Here is a 19,947-nt window from a genome sequence, read left to right on the forward strand (position 1 = left end):
GCCACACGGAAAATTTAGAAGCACCTGTTAATTTGTAACAATTAAGAAAATTAGACATCCAGCTCACAGTGTCTAACTTTATACTTCCCTTAATAACTCTATTTAGTTTTTAGGAAAGAGCTGTGTTCCCAGCTGCACTGCAATAACTTGGATAGTGTCAAAGGGGCATAAAACTGGGTCTGTCCTCCCAATAATATAGGAAGAGGACACTCTCTTGAGACATGGATACAAGCGGTGTGCGTGCATGTCAGGGGTGTTGCACATACCCCACCACCTACCTTGGCAATGACACTAAGAATTAATACGTGGGAGAGAAGGTGATACACTACTTACATACCACAACAACACAAAAACAAGATTAACTGTGACAAAAAGAATGGAGAAGGGGAACAATCAGGATCATTCCACAAGGACAAAAATGCCAAGGTGAACTTCCAAATAATTTAAGTTTCGGATTTCACATCCACCTTCCAATGGAAAGGGGAAGAACTTAGAAGTTGAGGCTCACTGTGTTTTCAGCAAATTTAAATTTAAACAACGCCTCAACTAAAACATAGCCCTGCCTTGTTTTTGTAGTTCAACAGCTATGTCATGATCTCAAGCAATTAATCAACCTATTTACATGAGCATGAGCAATTCTTGGAAATGCCTATTTGGTGTCTGCCTACTGGACACAATGATTAAACAGTAACTGAATGTTCTGCAAACTACAACTGCACTCACACCTGCAAAATATATGACACCCTAGTTGTGGGGCAGAGTTCGATCAGTAAATGACAGAGTTAATTTCTGAGAGGAAACTCTGGTTTAGAATTTCTAGAATAATTCTAAAAGTTTAGGCAGGAGAAACCTAGCAAAGTGTTCTTTGAAGCGGTTCCTCTCTGGAAGACATAATACTCTGCTGTTTGGACCAATGGCATGACTCAGCATTGCATTTTCGTTCTTAAATTCAGTCGGTTTCATACAGTCAGAAGTTGTGCATCATCAAATCTCATTACAACAAACTGTCATAGTAGTTATTTGATTGTACTGAAATCTCACTTTGTCAGTCACTGATAGGAATACACTGGATTTCTGCCTGGGAGTGTGGGTAGTATTTTTTTAAAATAATAAGCCTTTTTTGAGCTGAAATTTCACCTATTGGCTTTTTGAATTAAATTTTATTTGAATAACAGTATTTACTACTGTTCAAGAATCAGTGGAATTTTCCTCCCAAGGAGGCTGTACATAGGTAAAGCTTATTCCTAGTTTTATGACAGTAACCTTCCCACCATTCCCCTTGTATTTTGATGTTTAATAAAATGAACAGAACTGCTTTGGTACGAGAAAAGCAATAATTTCAACATATGCTAGGCACAGTATCAACCCAACCTTAAGAAGGCTTCAATAATCTGATTTGTTGTGGGCACTGCGATGGAGAGGGACCATGAATTTTCACATAAGAAGAGTTATACCTCAACATTTGCCGATACATTCGAAAGAATGGTAAAATAATTTTGAATGAACAAATGATAGGAGCATGGCTAAATCCCAATTCTACTAAAACATGCTATTTTAAGCACACTATAGGTTTTAGAATAATTCCACTTCGTCATCTCCAACTGATGCTGTCACGAACCCAAGGAAGGGGTTTAAAAAAAAAAAACTTTGGTAAAGGGAAAAAAACAAGGACTTTTCAAGTACAACTTGAAATAACCCCAACGTTGACAGTTTGCAAGAGGTCACTTTCATTTCAGGAACTACCCTATTCGGGAACTGCACAACTAAAACGGAGAAGACAAGTTACTCCATTAAAAAAACCCCAACCAAACGCATTCATTTACTTGGCCAAACATTTTGCATCACACACAAAGATAAGAACTGATATAGATTTAAAATCTGGAATTGGTATTCCGGGGTTCTCCATTTGCCTCGGGCTGTCTTTTAATCGAGCCTGAAACCGGCATGATTTTAATCAGAGGCAGTGGACGGTTCAGATAATAATAATAATTACAATTATAATAGTACTTGTTAAGCACTTCCTACGTGCCAACCACTGTTCTAAACGTTGATCCTGGCCCCTGCACAGTACTTCGTGCAGCTTAGAGAAGCAGTGTGGCTTAGTGGAAAAAAGCCCGGGTTTGGGAGTCAGAGGTCGTGGCTTCTAATTCCGACTCTGCTACTTGTCTGCTGTGTGACCCTGGGCAAGCCACTTAACTTCTCTGTGCCTCAGTTCCCTCATCTGTAAAAACGGGGGTTAAGACTGTGAGCCCCACGTGGGACAACCTGCTGACCTTGTACCTACCCCAGCGCTCAGTACAGTGCTCGGGACACAGTAAGCGCTTAACAAATACCGCAGTTATTATTATCATTATTGTTACTATTATGACAGCTGGCTGTTTGGGCGCGTTCACCTCCCTTGTGAAGTCCTGTCTACTTGTTTTGTTGTCCGTCTCCCCCTTCTAGACTGTGAGCCCGCTGTTGTAGAGAAAGGCGCCCAGGCCCTCGCCGTTGCGAGTGGGTGGCCGGCCCGGCCTCCTCCCCACACAAAGTCCGCCTCCCTGGAGTCCGGCAGTGCGGAGATGATGGCCGGGCCCTGGCCTGGTCAATCAATCAATCAATCGTATTTATTGAGCACTTACTGTGTGCAGAGCACTGTACTGAGCGCTTGGGAAGTACAAGTTGGCAACATATAGAGACAGTCCCTACCCAACAGTGGGCTCGCAGTCTAAAAGGGGGAGACAGAGAACAAAACCAAACTCTTGCTCTGGCAGCGAAGGCTTCTGGAAAAGAAACCTGGTCACCTCAGTCACGGGCCTTGCCCGGTTGGTCCCGCACAGGGCCGGAGCCTCCCCTGCCCCCCTCCACTCTTGCTCTGGCAGTGAAGGCTTCTGGGAAAGAAGGCCGGTCACCTCTGCCATGGGCCTCCCCCGGTTGGTCCCACACAAGGCTGGAGATGATGGCCGGGCCCTCCCCTGCTCCCCTCCACTCTTGCTCTGGCAGTGAAGGCTTCTGGGAAAGAAGCCCGGTCCCCTCAGCCATGGGCCTCTCCCAGTTGGTCCCGCACAGGGCCGGAGGTGATGGCCGGGCCCTCCCCTGCCCCCCTCCACTCCTGCTCTGGCAATGAAGGCTTCTGGGAAAGAAGCCCGGTCACCTCAGCCATGGGCCTCCCCCTGTTGGTCCCACACAAGGCCGGAAATGATGGCCGGGCCATCCCCTGCCCCCCTCCACTCTTGCTCTGGCAGTGAAGGCTTCTGGGAAAGAAGCCTGATCACCTCAGCCAGTTGGTCCCGCACGGGGCCGGGGATGATGGCCGGGCCCTCCCCTACCCTCCTCCACTCTTGCTCTGCCAGTGAAGGCTTCTGGGAAAGAAGCCCGGTCACCTCAGCCATGGGCCTCCCCTGCCCCCCTTCACTCTTGCGCTGGCAGTGAAGGCTTCTAGAAAAGAAGGCCGGTCACCTCAGCCATGGGCCTCCCCTACCCCCTTCCACTGTTGCTCTGGCGGCGAAGGCTTCTGGAAAAAAGCCCGGTCACCTCAGCCATGGGCCTCAACGCGTTGGTCCCGCACAGGGCCGGGGCCTCCCCTGCCCCCCTCCACTCCTGCTCCGGCAGCAAAGGCTTCTGGGAAAGAAGCCTGGTCACCTCAGCCATAGGCCTCGCCCAGTTGGTCCCGCACAGGGCCGGAGGTGATGGCCGGGCCCTCCCCTGCTCCCCTCCACTGTTGCTATGGTAGCGAAGGCTTCTGGAAAAGAAGGCCGGTCACCCCAGCTATGGGCCTCCCCGCGTTGGTCCCGCACAAGGCCGGGGCATCCCCTGCCCCCCTCCACTCTTGCTCTGGCAGCAAAGGCTTCTGGGAAAAAAGCCTGGTCACCTCAGCCATGGGCCTCCCCGCGTTGGTCCCGCACGGGCCCGGGGCCTCCCCTGCCCCCCTCCACTCTTGCTCTGGCAGCAAAGGCTTCTGGAAAAGAAGTCCGGTCACCTCAGCCATGGGCCTCCCCCAGGATGGTCCCACACAGGGCCGGAGGTGATGGCCGGGCCCTCCCCTGCCCCCCTCCACTCTTGCTCTGCCAGTGAAGGCTTCTGGGAAAGAAGCCTGGTCACCTCAGCCATAGGCCTCTCCCAGTTGGTCCCGCACAGGGTCAGAGGTGATGGCCGGACCCTCCCCTGCCCCCCTCCACTGTTGCTATGGCAGCGAAGGCTTCTGGGAAAAAGCCCGGGCACCTCAGCCATGGGCCTCCCCGCGTTGGTCCCGCACAGGGCCGGGGCCTCCCCTGCCCCCCTCCACTCTTGCTCTGCCAGTGAAGGCTTCTGAGAAAAAAGCCTGATCACCTCAGCCATGGGCCTCTCCCAGTTGGTCTCGCACAGGGCCGGGGCCTCCCCTGCCCCCCTCCACTCTTGCTCTGGCAGCGAAGGCTTCTGAAAAAGAAGCCCGGTCACCTCAGCCATGGGCCTCTCCCGGCTGGTCCCGCACAGGGCCGGAGATGATGGCCGGGCCCTCCCCTGTCCCCCTCCACTCTTGCTCTGGCAGTGAAGGCTTCTGGGAAAAAAGCCTGGTCACCTCAGCCAGTTCGTCCCGCACAGGGCCGAAAGTGATGGCCGAACCCTCCCCTGCCCCCCTCCACTCTTGCTCTGGAAGTGAAGGCTTCTGGGAAAAAAGCCTGGTCACCTCAGCCATGGGCCTCCCCCGGCTGGTCCCGCACAGGGCCGGACCCTCCCCTGCCCCGCTCCACTCTTGCTCTGGCAGCGAAGGCTTCTGGGAAAGAAGGCCGGTCCCCTCAGCCATGGGCCTCCCCGACCCCCCTCCACTCCTGCTCCGGCAGCGAAGGCTTCTGGGAAAGAAGGCCGGTCACCTCAGCCATGGGCCTCCCCCGGCTGGTCCCGCACAGGGCCGGGGCCTCCCCTGCCCCCCTCCACTCTTGCTCTGGAAGTGAAGGCTTCTGGGAAAGAAGCCTGGTCACCTCAGCCATGGGCCTCCCCCGGCTGGTCCCGCACAGGGCCGGGGCCTCCCCTGCCCCGCTCCACTCTTGCTCTGGCAGCGAAGGCTTCTGGGAAAAAAGCCCGGTCCCCTCAGCCATAGGCCTCCCCTACCCCCATCCACTGTTGCTCCGGCAGCGAAGGCTTCTGGGAAAGAAGGCCGGTCACCTCAGCCACGGGCCTCAGATGCCCCCTCCGCCGCTGCTGCGGCAGCGAAGGCTTCCGGGAAGGAAGCCCGGTCCCGTCGGCCATGGGGCTCCCCAGGCCTTCCCGGGCCGCCATCTTGATCGGGGCCGCCGCCGCCGCGTCCCGGCCACGGAACCAACCCCAACAACCAGCGGCGGCGGCGGGCCTGCCGCATCCGCCCGGGGGAGGGCGGGCCGGCTACCTGGGAAGGCTGCGCGGTGGCGGCGGGGTCCCGCTGGTGCCTCCTCCGCCGGTGCCCGGGCTGGGGATCGACTACTTCCTTCTTCTCCTCCTCCTCCTCCTCCTCCTCCTCCTCGTCCTCCCCCCCGCAAGCCGGCGGCCGCCGGGTCCGGCTGAACCCAAACCCAAAGACCAGTCCCGGCGCGCGGCCGCCACGTCCCTGCACGTAACGTGCGACGCCCTGCCCTCACTTCCGCCCCACTTCCGCCGGCCGCGCGGGGACCACGTGACCCCCTCTGGAGGGGCCCCCTCTCGTTGCCGTGGCAACGGCGCCGCCCGGCCCTACTACCAGGGGCTTAAATAATAATAATAATAATAATAATCAATCAATCAATCAATCAATCAATCAATCGTATTTATTGAGCGCTTACTGTGCGGAGAGCACTGTTCTAAGCGCTGGGGGGAACACCAGGAGATGATGTATATATGTTTGTGCATTTTTTTTTACTCTATTTATTTATTTATTTTATTTGTACATATCTATTCTATTTATTTTATTTTGTTAGTATGTTTGGTTCTGTTCTGTCTCCCCCTTTTAGACTGCGAGCCCACTGTTGGGTAGGGACTGTCTCTAGATGTTGCCAATTTGTACTTCCCAAGCGCTTAGTACAGTGCTCTGCACATAGTAAGCGCTCAATAAATACAATTGATGGTGATGATGATGTATATATGTTTGTACATATTTTTATTTATTTTTTTAACTCTATTTATTTATTTATTTTATTTGTACATCTCTATTCTATTTATTTTATTTTGTTCGTATGTTTGGTTTTGTTCTCTGTCTCCCCCTTCTAGACTGTGAGCCCACTGTTGGGTAGGGACTGTCTCTATACGTTGCCAATTTGTACTTCCCTAGCGCTTAGTACAGTGTTCTGCACATAGTAAGCGCTCAATCAATACGATTGATGATGATGATGATGATGACAGGCGAGAACGAGGTACGGTGAGGAGATTAGGGGCAGAGGAGCGGAGGGTGCGGGCTGGGCTGGAGAAGGAGAGAAGGGAGGTGAGGTAGGAGGGGGCGAGGGGATGGACAGCCTTGAAGCCCGGGGTGAGGAGTTTCTGCCTGATGCACAGATTGATTGGTAGCCACTGGAGATTGGAGCCACTGGAGATTGATTGGTAGCCACTGGAGCCAATGGTAGCCACTAGCCATTGGTAGACATCCCTGTAGAGATGCCTGGAGGCAGGAGGAAATGCAAGATTGCAAAGAAGGACAGAAGTACAGGCAAGTGAGGTAGATTTGCCAGTCATAGGATCAATCAATCAGTCAAATTTATTGAGCTCTTATTGTGTGCAGAGAATTATACTAAGCTCTTGTTCATTCATTCAATCAATCGTATTTATTGAGCACTTACTTTGTGCAGAGCACTATACTAAGGGCTTGGGAAGTACAAGCCGGCAACATCTAGAGACGGTCAATCAATCAATCAATCAATCAATCGTATTTATTGAGCGCTTAGTGTGTGCAGAGCACTGTACTAAGCGCTTGGGAAGTACAAGTTGGCAACACATAGAGACAGTCCCTACCCAACAGTGGGCTCACAGTTTAAAAGGGAGAGACAGAGAACAAAACCATACATATTAACAAAATAAAATAAATAGAATAGATATGGTCCCTACCCAACAACGGGCTCACAGTCTAGAATTTATTCTAGATTTTTATTACGTACGTATTTATTACGTACGTACGTAATACGTACGTATTTATTACTCCATTTATTTTATTTGTACATATTTATTTTATTTTGTTAATCTGTTTTGTTTTGTTGTCTGTCTCCCCCTTCTAGACTGTGAGCCCACTGTTGGGTAGGGACCGTCTCTATATGCTGTCAACTTGTACTTCCCAAGTGCTTAGTCCAGTGCTCTGCACACAGTAAGCGTTCAATAAATAAGATTGAATGAATAGAAGGGGGAGACAGACAACAAAATAAAACATGTAGACAGGTGTCAAAACAGTCAGAACAATAGAATTATAGCTATATGCACACCATTAACAAAATAAATAGAATAGTAAATATGTACAAGTAAAATAAATAGAGTGATAAATCTGTACAACTATATACAAATCCCGTGGGGAGGGGAAGAGAGGGGATGGGGAGGAGGAGAGTACAGTACAACAGAGTTGGTAGACGTGTTCCCTGCCCTCAGGGAACTTAGAATCTGGAGAGGTGATAGTCGAAGGAGAGTGGATTACCTGAATGTGTGGAATGCAGATTGGAAATAAAAAGGAACTCAGAACCAACTTTTGGGGAACCACCGTCCCCCGTTCCCAGTTAGGGAGTGAGAGGAAGAGGAAGAACCAGTGAAAGAAACCAAGAAGGAGTGGCCAGGGGCTTAGAGGAGAACCAGGAGAAGACAGTGTCAGAGAAATCCAAGTTATTATTTCTAGAAGAAGACGTTGTCAAAGACTGCTGAGAGGATGAAGAGGATCAAGACAGAGCGCAGTCCTAGAGATCTGGTGAGGAGGAAGTCATTGGGAATTTGGAGACAGCCATTTCTGTGAAGTGGAGGACTTTAATGAAGTGCAAAAGGATGGAATCGGAGATGCAAGTGGAAAGAGTAGACTTTGAAAGCAGGTGGGAGATCTCCTGAGAAACAGGTAGATACGAGACTAAATGGGGGGGCGGAAGAGGGGAGTTTGCAGGGTGAGTGGGAGACTTGGGGAAGTTCTCACCTGATGGTTTAAATTTTGTCAATGAAATAGATGGCATTTTTTTCCCCACTGATTTTTGATATGGGGGCCCAGCAGTGGATCCAGTGTGTCACAAAGGATTGTCTCTGATTGCTAAATTGAAGACAGATCAGTCCCCTGAGTGTTTTTTTCGCCGCGGGGGTGGGGTCAGGCATCTGATTAGGACAATTAATTGGCATTTCAAGAGAGCTGACTGCTTTGTTGACACAGTAATCATGACTACCCCAGGCATTTACCTAAATCATAGGTAAATTGCAATGATGAAGGTTTGAAGTCTGAGCTGTCAGTTTTTCCAGAACAACGGCTTGAAAGGCTAGAAATTAGGCCAGTAGCACTTTGAGTATGATGTAAATTAGTAATGGTAATTATGTTGAGACTTCTCTAACAAGAAACTGCAAGAACCCCCTGCTTCCTATATCTATCAACTGTGCCATCCTCCACTTTGGTAGAAGAGGATGACAATGACGTATGGAAGCCAGCTAATGGAGATACATATTCATAAGTCCAATTTAACGCTGCTATCACTGACCAAATTATTATGATTATTATTGGTAATAATAATAATCTCATTTATTGAGTGTTTACTGTGTGCAAAGCACTGTACTAAGTGCTCGGGAGAGTACACTATAACATCAGACACATTCCCTGCCCACAAGAAGCTCGCAGTCTAGAGGGGGAGACAGACATTAATATAAATTCATTCATATTATATTCATAAATTCATTCATTCATTCAATCGTATTTATTGAGCGCTTACTGTGTGCAGAGCACTGTACTAAGCACTTGGGAAGTACAAGTTGGCAACATATAGATACGGTCCCTACCCAACAGTGGGCTCACAGTCTAGAAGGGGGAGACAGACAACAAGACAAAACATATTAACAAAATAAAATAAATAGAATAAATATGTACAAAGAAAATAAATAGAGTAATAAATACATACAAACATATATACATGTATACAGGTGGTGTGGGGAGGGGAAGGAGGTAAGGCGGGGGGGGATGGGGAGAGGGAGGAGGGGGAGACGAAGGAGGGGGCTCAGTCTGGGAAGGCCTCCTGGAGGAGGTGAGCTCTCGGTAGGGCTTTGAAGGAAGGAAGAGAGCTAGCTTGGCGGATGTGCGGAGGGAGGGTATTCCAGGCCAGGGGGATGACGTGGGCCAGGGGTTGATGGCGGGACAGGAGAGAACGAGGCACGGTGAGGAGATTAGCGGCAGAGGAGCAGAGGGTGCGGGCTGGGCTGGAGAAGGAGAGAAGGGAGGTGAGGTAGGAGGGGGCGAGGTGATGGACAGCCTTGAAGCCCAGGGTGAGGAGTTTCTGCCTGATGCGCAGATTGATTGGTAGCCACTGGTGATTTTTGAGGAGGGGAGTAACATGCCCAGAGCGTTTCTGGACAAAGACGATCTGGGCAGCGGCGTGAAGTATGGATTGAAGTGGGGAGAGAAAGGAGGATGGGAGATTGGAGAGGAGGCTGATGCAGTAATCCAGATGGGATAGGATGAGAGCTTGAACGAGCAGGGTAGCAGTTTGGATGGAGAGGAAAGGGCGGATCTTGGCAATGTTGCGGAGGTGAGACTGGCAGGTTTTGGTGACGGATTAGATATGAGGGGTGAACGAGAGAGCGGAGTCGAGGATGACACCAAGGTTGCGGGCTTGAGAGACGGGAAGGATGGTAGTGCCGTCAACAGTGATGGGAAAGTCAGGGAGAGGGCAGGGTTTGGGAGGGAAGACAAGGAGTTCAGTTTTGGACATGTTGAGTTTTAAGTGGCGGGCAGACATCCAGATGGAGATGTCCTGAAGGCAGGAGGAGATGTGAGCCTGGAGGGAGGGAGAGAGAGCAGGGGCAGAGATGTAGATTTGGGTGTCATCAGCGTAGAGAGGGTAGTTGAAGCCGTGGGAGCGAATGAGTTCACCAAGGGAGTGAGCGTAGATCGAGAACAGAAGGGTACCAAGAACTGACCCTTGAGAAACCCCTACAGTAAGGGGATGGGAGGGGGAGGAGAAGCCTGCAAAAGAGACTGAGAATGAACGGCCGGAGAGATAAGAGGAGAACCAGGAGAGGACGGAGTCTGTGAAGCCAAGGTTGGATAGTGAGGTTGGATAAATAAATAAATTATAGGTATATACAAATATTAGTGGTCTATTCACTCAGTATCTATCACATTCCAAATACGGTGTTCTTGGTTCAATGGAATTCCTAGCCTGAGCAATGAAGTGGCAGTTATAAAGACTATTACCCAAATTCAAATTTCCTTCCTCTTCTCTGAACTCAAACAACTCAAAGGGTTTCATACTGGCAAATTCCACTTCTATCTCCATTTTCAGCTCCTTTCCCCTGGCCCACCTCACTCCAAACTTCACCTAGTTATGCACTTCTTTCCCTACACAAGCTGTTTTATCTTGCTTGAACTTTTGTGTTGTACTCTCCCAAGTGCTTAGTACAATGCCCTGCCCACAGTAAGTACTTAATAAATACAACTGATTGATTGATCTTGCAGGGTTTGAAGAAGGCAGTGGGTTAGGGGAGCGTTTAATTTTGAATGTCTGGGATGGAGTGGAGATCTTGCTGCTATTAGAGGAGATCAATTTGCTTGTACTGTCAGTGATTCTTGGAGGGTTTGGTTCACTGATGATGACATTTACTGGAACCTAGCCAACTCCAGAGAAGGAGCAGGGACAAAGGGGAGGTCAGAAAGAAATGGGTTAAATAGGGAGGCACAGAGGACAGGACTCTGGTGCTTCCCATCTTCTAAACCAGTCAGAGCTGTGATTTAGTCACAGAAGAAACCCCATGTAAAGAGCCTCCATGAGGAAAAAAGAAAAATGGATATTCCCAGTTTGGGAGCAATCCAGAGTATGTTAAAGACCAGTAACAGCTTCAAGTTGGTCTGCAGTTAAAACAGGATTTTGTTTAAAATCTCAATAGCCTATTTGTTGCTATTAGTTTGCATACTATCTACTAAGATTTAATGTCTTGTAATAATAATAATGGCATTTATTAAGCGCTTACTATGTGCAAAGCACTGTTCTAAGCTCTGAGGAGGTTACAAGGTGATCAGGTTGTCCCACAGGGGGCTCACAGTCTTAATCCCCATTTTACAGATGAGGTAACTGAGGCACAGAGAAGTTAAGTGACCAGAGAAGTTAAGTGACTTTCCCAAAGTCACACAGCTGACAAGTGGTGGAGTTGGGATTTGAACCCATGACCTCTGACTTCAAAGCCCGTGCTCTTTCCAGTGAGCCATGCTGCTTCTCATGTATTCTTTCATATGTACTATATATGAAATTAATAGTTATATAAATTGTTTTATATGTCTTTTGGATAAAGAGGGGTGTCTATGTAAGCCCATTACCTCAGGGAGAGCACACTGTTGCTTTGGGGTACTCCCTCCCCTCTCTCCAACCAGGCTAGCTCAGTGCCCCAAACCAACCCCTCCCAAGGATTTCCTTTTTCCCCCTTTATTCCTTTTATTAAAACTTAATACCTTTCTCCCGGTTGTGACCACTTCCCAGCTTGTGACCCCTGCCACCCAGGTTTGCGGGGCTGGAGCAGGACAACAGTGGTGGAAGAGGAAGAGGACAAAGTGGAAGCAAGCAGGGAAGTTGTGGAGAGGGAAGGGTACTAGGGACTCTGGGGACAAGAGAGAGGGTGCCCGGGGGCAATAGGGAGGGAGTTAGTCCTGGGGACTGACGTATCTCTGCAGGAATCAATGTGTTGCGTGCTCTGCCTTTTGTGGTGTTGTTGGGTAACTTGTGTATCATAAACATCATTTGTCCATATGATCCCTTGCGCAGTTTAAAATTCTCTGGCCATTTTTACAAATTATCATTCTGTAAAGCAAATGAGAAAATATTATCCTTTCCAATAGATTTTTCAACTAAGTTATCTAGGTAGCCATCTATCTATATAGATATAGATAGATATTTATAATGTATGTATACTAGAAATATATAAATGTCTGTGGGTGTATGTCCCTGGAGTCTGAGAATGATGTCACCAACAGTAACTGTAAATTTTTAATCTGTGTGACTAATAAGAGTCGGTGAGGAGAAGTCCTTTGTTGGGGCAGGGCCCTATCTGCCCACTTAATTGAAATAGGATACATTAAAATCCTCCCTTCTTTCAAAAGGGAGGCGAAGGATAAGAATGTGATTCATTGTGACTTCACAGGTTGAAAACCCATGGACTGGAAACACCAGGCTTTAATGATCTCAAAATCATTACAATGGCTTCAGGAATGACAACTGTAAGTTAAAATTTGTTAAAGGATAGAATTTCTCTTCTCAATTTCTTTTAAAATAGAGTCTGAATTTGAAATTTTACATCGTTCAATTGTTTCTGAAAGATAAGGGGCATACAATTTTTTAAACCCAGTTTCACCACAGTCTGTTAGAATTAGAAGTGGGTGGGAGGCACAGTAGATAATTCTTGAAATAGACGAGGCCATGGACACCAACTTCACGGGGGATTTGGGGGCATGGCGGGCAACCACGGCTAGCCCTCTCTGCCCCTTGGAGCCAAAAAGGGACTAGAGATGGAGCTGCCCTCGGCTGGCATCCATCACTACCACCACTGCTGCAGCATTATTCAGCCTGGCCAGGCCACAGATGTTCCTATTTCTAGCACCCTCTGAGGGTTTGTTGGTCACCCACTTTACCTCTGCTCTGCTCAGGCAGCTTTGGAGGTGAGATCGGAGAGCATGAAAGCCACAGGAACTGAGGAGGTGAAGGCAGGCAAGACAGGGTTCCCCTACCAGGGACGGGGCATGCAGGAAAGAGATTGTCTGGGAAACTTCTTAATTACAGAATTTATTGCACTGATTGGAAACTTTCCAGAGTAGTTTACCGACATCACCCATTTGCTTAGCATCAGACATTAGAGGAACAGTGAACTTTAGAGAAACAATGCGTCCTAGTGGATAATAATAATAATAATAATGGCATTTGTTAAGCACTTACTATGTGCAAAACACTGTTCTAAGCACTGGGGGGGATACACGGTGATCAGGTTGTCCCACGTGGGGCTCACAGTCTTAATCCCCATTTTACAGATGAGGTAACTGAGGCTCAGAGAAGTTAAGTGACTTGCCCAAGGTCACACAGCAGACATGTGGCGGAGCCGGGATTCGAACCCATGACCTCTGACTCCAAGCCTGTGCCCTTTCCACTGAGCCACGCTGCTTCTCTAAAGCATAAGCCTGAGAGTCAGAAGGAGCCAGGTTTTTATCCCAGCTCTGTCATTTGTCTACTGTGTGACTTTGGGCCAATCACTGAACTTCTCTTTGCCTTAGTTTCCTCATCTGTAAAATGGGGATTATGACTGTGAGCCCCATGGGGGACATGGATTATCAAGATAATCAGTCCAACCTGATTATCTTGTTCCTACCACAGCTCCAACCTGATTATCTTGTTCCTACCACAGCATTTAGTACAGTGCCTGACGTGATAAGCGCTTAACAAATCCAATAAAAAAATGGTAAGTCAGAATGGCTGTATTTGAGAAACCTCATGCCTGTCGGGACCTCTACTCTTCTCCCAGGATGCCTGGCCCAATCGTCCATGGTTTCTGGAAAACCTGAACTGTTGAAGTTATGTGGGCAAGGTTTTCTGGCTTCCAAGAAGGGCCATTGGAGAGCGAAAGGTTGAAGATGGCAGTGAAGGAGGGACAGCCCTTAATGTGGTAGATGCTTTTTCCTTATTGGTCCGTAAATCTAGTTTCATCTTCATCTCAAGTTCTTTACTGAGGCCCTCCTCGATTTTTTTGTGGTATTTATTGAGAGGCTTCTAAGTCCTAGGCCCTGTACTAAGTGCTTGTTAAAGTATAACAGAAAAAAAAACACGCTTTACCTGCCCTCGAGGCGCTTCCAATTTAGTGGAGCAGATTGACAAAATTACTTTACCTATAGTTATATCTGGAGGATGAATAAGGATAAAATGCAAAGCAGTAGCAGGGTAAAACAATTGAATAGAACAATTTTAGACTGTGAGCCCAACGTTGGGTAGGGACTGTCTCTTTATGTTGCCAATTTGTACTTCCCAAGAGCTTAGTACAGTGCTCTGCACATAGTAAGCGCTCAATAAATAAGATTGATGATGAATAGAATACGGGCCTGGGAATCAGAAGGACCTGGGTTCTAATCCTAGCTCTGCCACTTCTCTGGTACTTCTCTGCTGTGTGACCTTGGGCAGGTCACTTCACTTCTCTCTGCCCCAGTCACCTCATGTGTAAAATGGAGATTAAGACTATGAGCCCCATATGGGACATGGACTGTGTCCAACCTGATTAGCTTGTATCTACCCCAGAGCTTAGATCAGTTTCTGGCACACAGTAAGCACCTAACCAATACCATTAAAAAAACCCCAAAGAAATAATAATGGTAAAACAACAATGATAACAAATTGTGATGTTTATTAAGTGCCTACAATCTTCTAAGCCCTGGGGTAGATACCGGATATTCAGATTGGAAACAGTCTGTGTCCCTCACAACACTCCCAATCTAAGGAAGAGGGAGAATGAATAAAATGATTAAATTTTAGATAAATAGAAAAATATAAATAAACTTATATAGACACGAAAGCTGAGGATAGGAATAAAATACAGGAGTGCTGAAGGTTAATGTTAGGCTATTAGGATTGGGAAATTAACAGTGCTTGGTACATAGTAAGCGCGTAACAAATTCCATCGTTATTATCATTGTTATTATTATTATGAGTTAATCGAGAAAAACTTCCAGGAGGAGGTGGGATTTGGGGAGGGATTTATAGACGGGGAGAGCTAAGGTCCGGTAGAATTGTGGAAGAGAGGCGGTTCCAGGCAAGGGGAAAACATGAGCAAGAGGTTGCAGTCGGGATAGAGGAGAGCTAAGTTTGGCTAGAGAGTAAATTTGAGAGGAGCAAAAAGTCTTTCCGGATTTTCTGTTTCTGAGCAGTTCCTGCTAATCAAGTGAAGCTGTCAGAGAGGCATCATAATATATTAAAGAAGTTAACAATCACCTTCCTTGACCCCAAATCCCAACCCTAAACCCACTTGGAAATAGAGTGAGCAATAAAAGTTTGCAACAATAATTTTCAGTGGTGAAGGAACTCAGTAAATCCAAAGGCACTTTAGGTATTAACATCAGGGCTCTAACTAGAGGAGTGTAATATTAGTTTATAACTTTCGATGAAAGGTAGCAGGGCCCCACAACTGTGTGAGGTCTGTTACTTGTGCATTAGGCTTTCAGCTTTACAAGGCTCCCACAGGTGCCAGGGCTCTGAAACAGCCAATTCCAGAAGTTCCTGGCTGGTGTCCACCAATCGCTGAAATAAATTAAACACTGTGGAATACTCTGTGGTCCAAATCATCTACAAAATCATTTTTGGAGGAAAACAAAGGAAGTTTCACATCAGTAAAATTTCTAGTTCCACAAACTTCCCTTCCCTATTTGGATGGTGTTTTCCATCTCTTTTATTAGATGTCTATGGTCACTTTCCATAGTTTTATTCTTATGGATTGTTTTATTCAGCTCTCTTCCTCCCTTCAAGGCCCTACTGAGAGATCACCTCCTCCAGGAGGCCTTTCCAGACTGAGCCCCTTCCTTCCTCTCTCCCTCGTCCCCCCTCCATCCCCCCATCTTACCTCCTTCCCTTCCCCACAGCACCTGTATATATGTATATATGTTTGTACATATTTATTACTCTATTTTACTTGTACATATCTATTCTATTTATTTTATTTAGTTAGTATGTTTGGTTTTGTTCTCTGTCTCCCCCTTTTAGACTGTGAGCCCACTGTTGGGTAGGGACTGTCTCTATATATTGGTAACTTGTACTTCCCAAGCGCTTAGTCCAGTGCTCTGCGCACAGTAAGCACTCAATAAATATGATTGATTGATTGATTCAGTATCTGTTATCACAAGTAAACTCCCTAAAATGACAGAACACTGTGTTTCTGAATACAGAGATATCAAATTATTTTTTTGAATAACTTTCTGTGCATGTATTGAAAAGCCTGTGTGGAGGAGACTATCGTGGCAGAACTCAAAATCTTTGTCGCTCTTATAATATTCCAGATTTCATGATGGAATTAGGAATAAATTGCCCAGAATGCATAGCCTGTTGTATTAGTTGGTCCTGAGGCCAATTTAGGTAATCTGCTAGTTTATCGTGAGCTTCAACAAATTCAGGGTCCATTTCCTCCCCCACCCTGAGATTTTTCAAGGTACAATCAATCCTCAGAGAGTTCAAATGAGGGGCTTGCCTAAGGCCCAAGCCAACTGAAGCCATCATTTTAGTGGGGCAGTTGGAGAGGAAGAAAAGAAGAGAGAGGAAAGTAAGAAAGAATTATTTGGCAGGATGGTCTAGGGTTGGGGGAACTGCAGACCTTGCTTTCTTTTCTCTTCTTTCCTGCCTTCCTTTCTCCTTGACTGATAGCTTGAACTTTTGGTCTCATGAAAGGTAGGGACATACTTTCAAATACATTTAAAATTAAAAACAAAAGTGAATTGACTGCAGCAGGCCAATGAATGTTCATAAAGTATTTTGTTTTAAAGAATGAAGACAGAGCAGATACACTTGTGGTTGAAATTGCAAGGGCAGTTTCTGGGCAGAAAACTCAAACTCTACAACTGAGGATCTCCAGCAGCTAATCAAAAATGCATACTGCCCCTGATTTTGCTACTTAGGCAGCACTTTGTCCAGTGACTAAGGAAGAAAACTGAGTCAAGAAAGCCATCTTGTCCATTGGGAGACTATCATTGTGGTGCTAATATTGTCTCCGTCTTCAGACAGAGCAGAAAGTAGACAGGGTTCAACTATTATTGGCTTGAATCACGAGACAAAAATACCACTCCTCTGTGGTGCTTGTTTGTGCATGTACTGTCTTTGATTCACTTGTTTTTGTATTTTAGTTTGATTGACATCTAATCTCAAGACCTATCGACCTCCCACTACTATGTTTGCTAATTACACATAGAATTGCTTTATTGTCAATATTCATTTTTTTTAGAATGTTGAGTAAACATACATTTTTTGTACTGTCTTTAGAGCAATTATAGTGTACAACTCTTATATGGCTCTGAGAATAGACGGACCACAAATGCCACATCCGACTCACTAAGCAGTTCCATCCTATCGCCTATGTGTGATATTTAACCTACTATTAGGTTAGTGAAAAACTGTAAGACATGGTCACAAAAAATATGCTCTTGCCTTACAACCAGTCAGTTAGCAAAAAGCAACTGTCCTTGCTTTATTTAGAGGGTCATGTGATTAGACTTAACCTCAACTAGGTACCTGAGTAGTTGCTGTATGGTGAGCTAAAGCTGCCTTTCTACAAATAAGGAGGACAAAAGAAAGCTGAAAGATGCAATGGAGCAAAATCTTCCCTTATGCTTCTTGTATGTGGACAGCTGGGATAATTCACTGCTAGAGTATGAGAGCAATTGGGCATGGAGTAAATACCTTGGAGCAGAGATTTTGAGAAGAATGTCCCATCAAAGGCAGAAATGAAATGTTATTAGACTCTGCAAGTAATATAAACAACACTATAGGAGAGGACAATCTTTTAATTTTTGGGGTGGAAGGAATTATCAGCCACAAAACAGCCTTTTCAGTGACAATTGTAAAATGTGACCATCAGAATTGTTATTTACAAATCCGAAGAACATTTGTAATTTAAGTGTTTATATGAACACATATATAAGTATATGTATATGGGGGGAGAGAGGGAAAGAGAGAGAGAGAGAGAGAGAATTTGTGGAAAATTGTAGCCTAGGGGATGTTAAATATTAGTTTTATGAAATGTTGAGTTTGATGTGAAAGGAGGAGATTTTTGCTGACCAAAGAAAATGATTCTGATTTAAGAGCATTATAGAAAATCCATTGGGATTATATTTTTCCTTGCAGATCTGTTAGAAACAAAAAAACTCTACCTCCTGAGCAGTTTTTCTGCCTTCGTAATGCCTTTGGGTATTAACATCTTTTTCGATGGGCCTCCTATTTCCTTGGTTTCCAAGATCCCTTTATTAAACTAGTGAGTAAGGGCAAATGACTTGAGATAGTTCCTCTTTTTTATGTTAACCACAGCAGGTTTACTCATCCAACGACAATCATTTAAAGCATGAATGGTTCCTTATTTTGTATATATCCATAGGGTTGGATAAAGTCCTTGGTCTCATTTTCTCAATCTAAGCAATATTATCCACTTATCATAGAGCTTTGGAATATTGACTCCCAGTGAAATATTGTTTATCTATATGCTTCGATTTCCTGTGTTTCCTAGTAATAACTTAGCGGTACTTTTAAGGACAAATTTTGAGAAGAATTAGCGTAATGAAATTATCTTGTAAAATAATCTGGGCAGTGCAAATATTTTATAAAAATTAGTTTTGCCAAACCATGAGCAAGTAAGACGATGCCATCTAGTGGCTTCCAAATTCAGTTTTTCAAGGGAAAAAAATTAAATTGGTAAGGGATGTTGAAATGATTTAATTAGCTGTTCTAGCCCTTGATTAAGTGAATACCTTGGTACCTGAAAGTCATTTTGAACAATACTGCTTTCTGTGGGAGAGAAACAGTGGCAGGAAAAGGCAATAGCCCCTCTCTTTTCTCCCACTCAAGCGTTCTTGCCAGATTTCTGAGCCAACCAGCAGCACAGGTTTCGCACATTTAGCTGCCCTGAAGCAAGAACAATCTGTCACCCTTCCTGTCCCATACTATGTCATTATGTTATGCTGGGTGTGTATGCATTGTCATATAATGAGGTCACTAAGCAGCATTTTGCGGCAATAGTAGTAATGGCACTTACTGAGGGCCCACTGGGTGCAATGCACTGTCCTAAGCACCAGGAAAAATACAACAGATGCATAAGAATTATTCCCCGTCCACAAGCTGGTTGCACTCGAATGTGGGAAGCGGCGTGGCTTAATGGAATAAGCCTGGGCTTGGGAGTTAGAGGTCGTGGGTTCTAATCCCAGCTCCGTCACTTCATTCATTCAGTCAGTCATATTTATTGAGCACCTGCTGCGTGCAGAGCACTGTACTGAGCGCTTGGAAAGTACAATTCCGCAACAGATAGAGACAATCCCTACCCAACAACGGGCTTACAGTCTAGAAGGGGGAGACAGACAGCAATACTTCTAGACTGTGAGCCTACTGTTGGGTAGGGACCGTCTCTATATGGTGCCAAATTATACTTCCCAAGCGCTTAGTACAGTGCCCTGCACACAGTAAGAGCTCAATAAATACGATTGAATGAATGAATGAACAGTACAAAACGATAACATCAATAACATCAAAATAGATAAATAGAATTACAGATATATACATCATTAATAAAATAAATAGAATAATAAATATGTACAAATATACACAAGTGCTCTGGGGCAGAGAAGGGGGTAGAGCAGAGGGAGGGAGTAGGGGTGGTGGGGAAGGGAGGAGGAGCAGAGGAAAAGGGGGGCTCAATCTGGGAAGGCCTCCTGAAGGAGGTGGGCTCTCAGTAGGGCTTTGAAGAGGGGGAGACAGCTCCGGGTTCGAATCCTGGCTCTGACACGAGTTCCCTGTGTGGCCTTGGGCAAGTCACTCAACCTCCCCGTACCTCAATTTCCCCAGTTGTAAATTGGGCATAATAATACCTAAACCCAACCTTGCAGGGATGTTGTGAGGAGTAAATAACTAAGTAATAATGATAATAATAATGTTGGTATTTGTTATGCGCTTACTATGTGCCAAGCCTTGTTCTAAGTGCTGGAGGGCATACAAGGTAATCAGGTTGCCCCACATGGGGCTCACATCTTAATCCACATTTTACAGATGAGGAACCTGAGGCACAGAGAAATCAAGCGGCTTGCCCGAGGTCACACAGCGACAGGTGGCAGAGCAGGGACTAGAACCCACG

General features: G+C 46.1%; 1 protein-coding gene across 1 annotated transcript in view; it reads right to left on the bottom strand.

Moving 5' to 3' along the window:
- RAB5A (RAB5A, member RAS oncogene family) overlaps nucleotides 1–5,457 on the bottom strand; it is a 30,875-nt gene extending 25,418 nt beyond the window's left edge. Inside the window, exon 1 of the mRNA XM_038765741.1 lies at nucleotides 5,342–5,457. The gene's annotated coding sequence lies outside the window, so the exon portion shown is untranslated. The remainder of the gene's footprint in view (nucleotides 1–5,341) is intronic.
- Nucleotides 5,458–19,947: the final 14,490 nt, after the last annotated feature.

Source organism: Tachyglossus aculeatus, chromosome 2, assembly GCF_015852505.1.
Source record: "Tachyglossus aculeatus isolate mTacAcu1 chromosome 2, mTacAcu1.pri, whole genome shotgun sequence".
Lineage (NCBI taxonomy): Eukaryota > Metazoa > Chordata > Mammalia > Monotremata > Tachyglossidae > Tachyglossus > Tachyglossus aculeatus.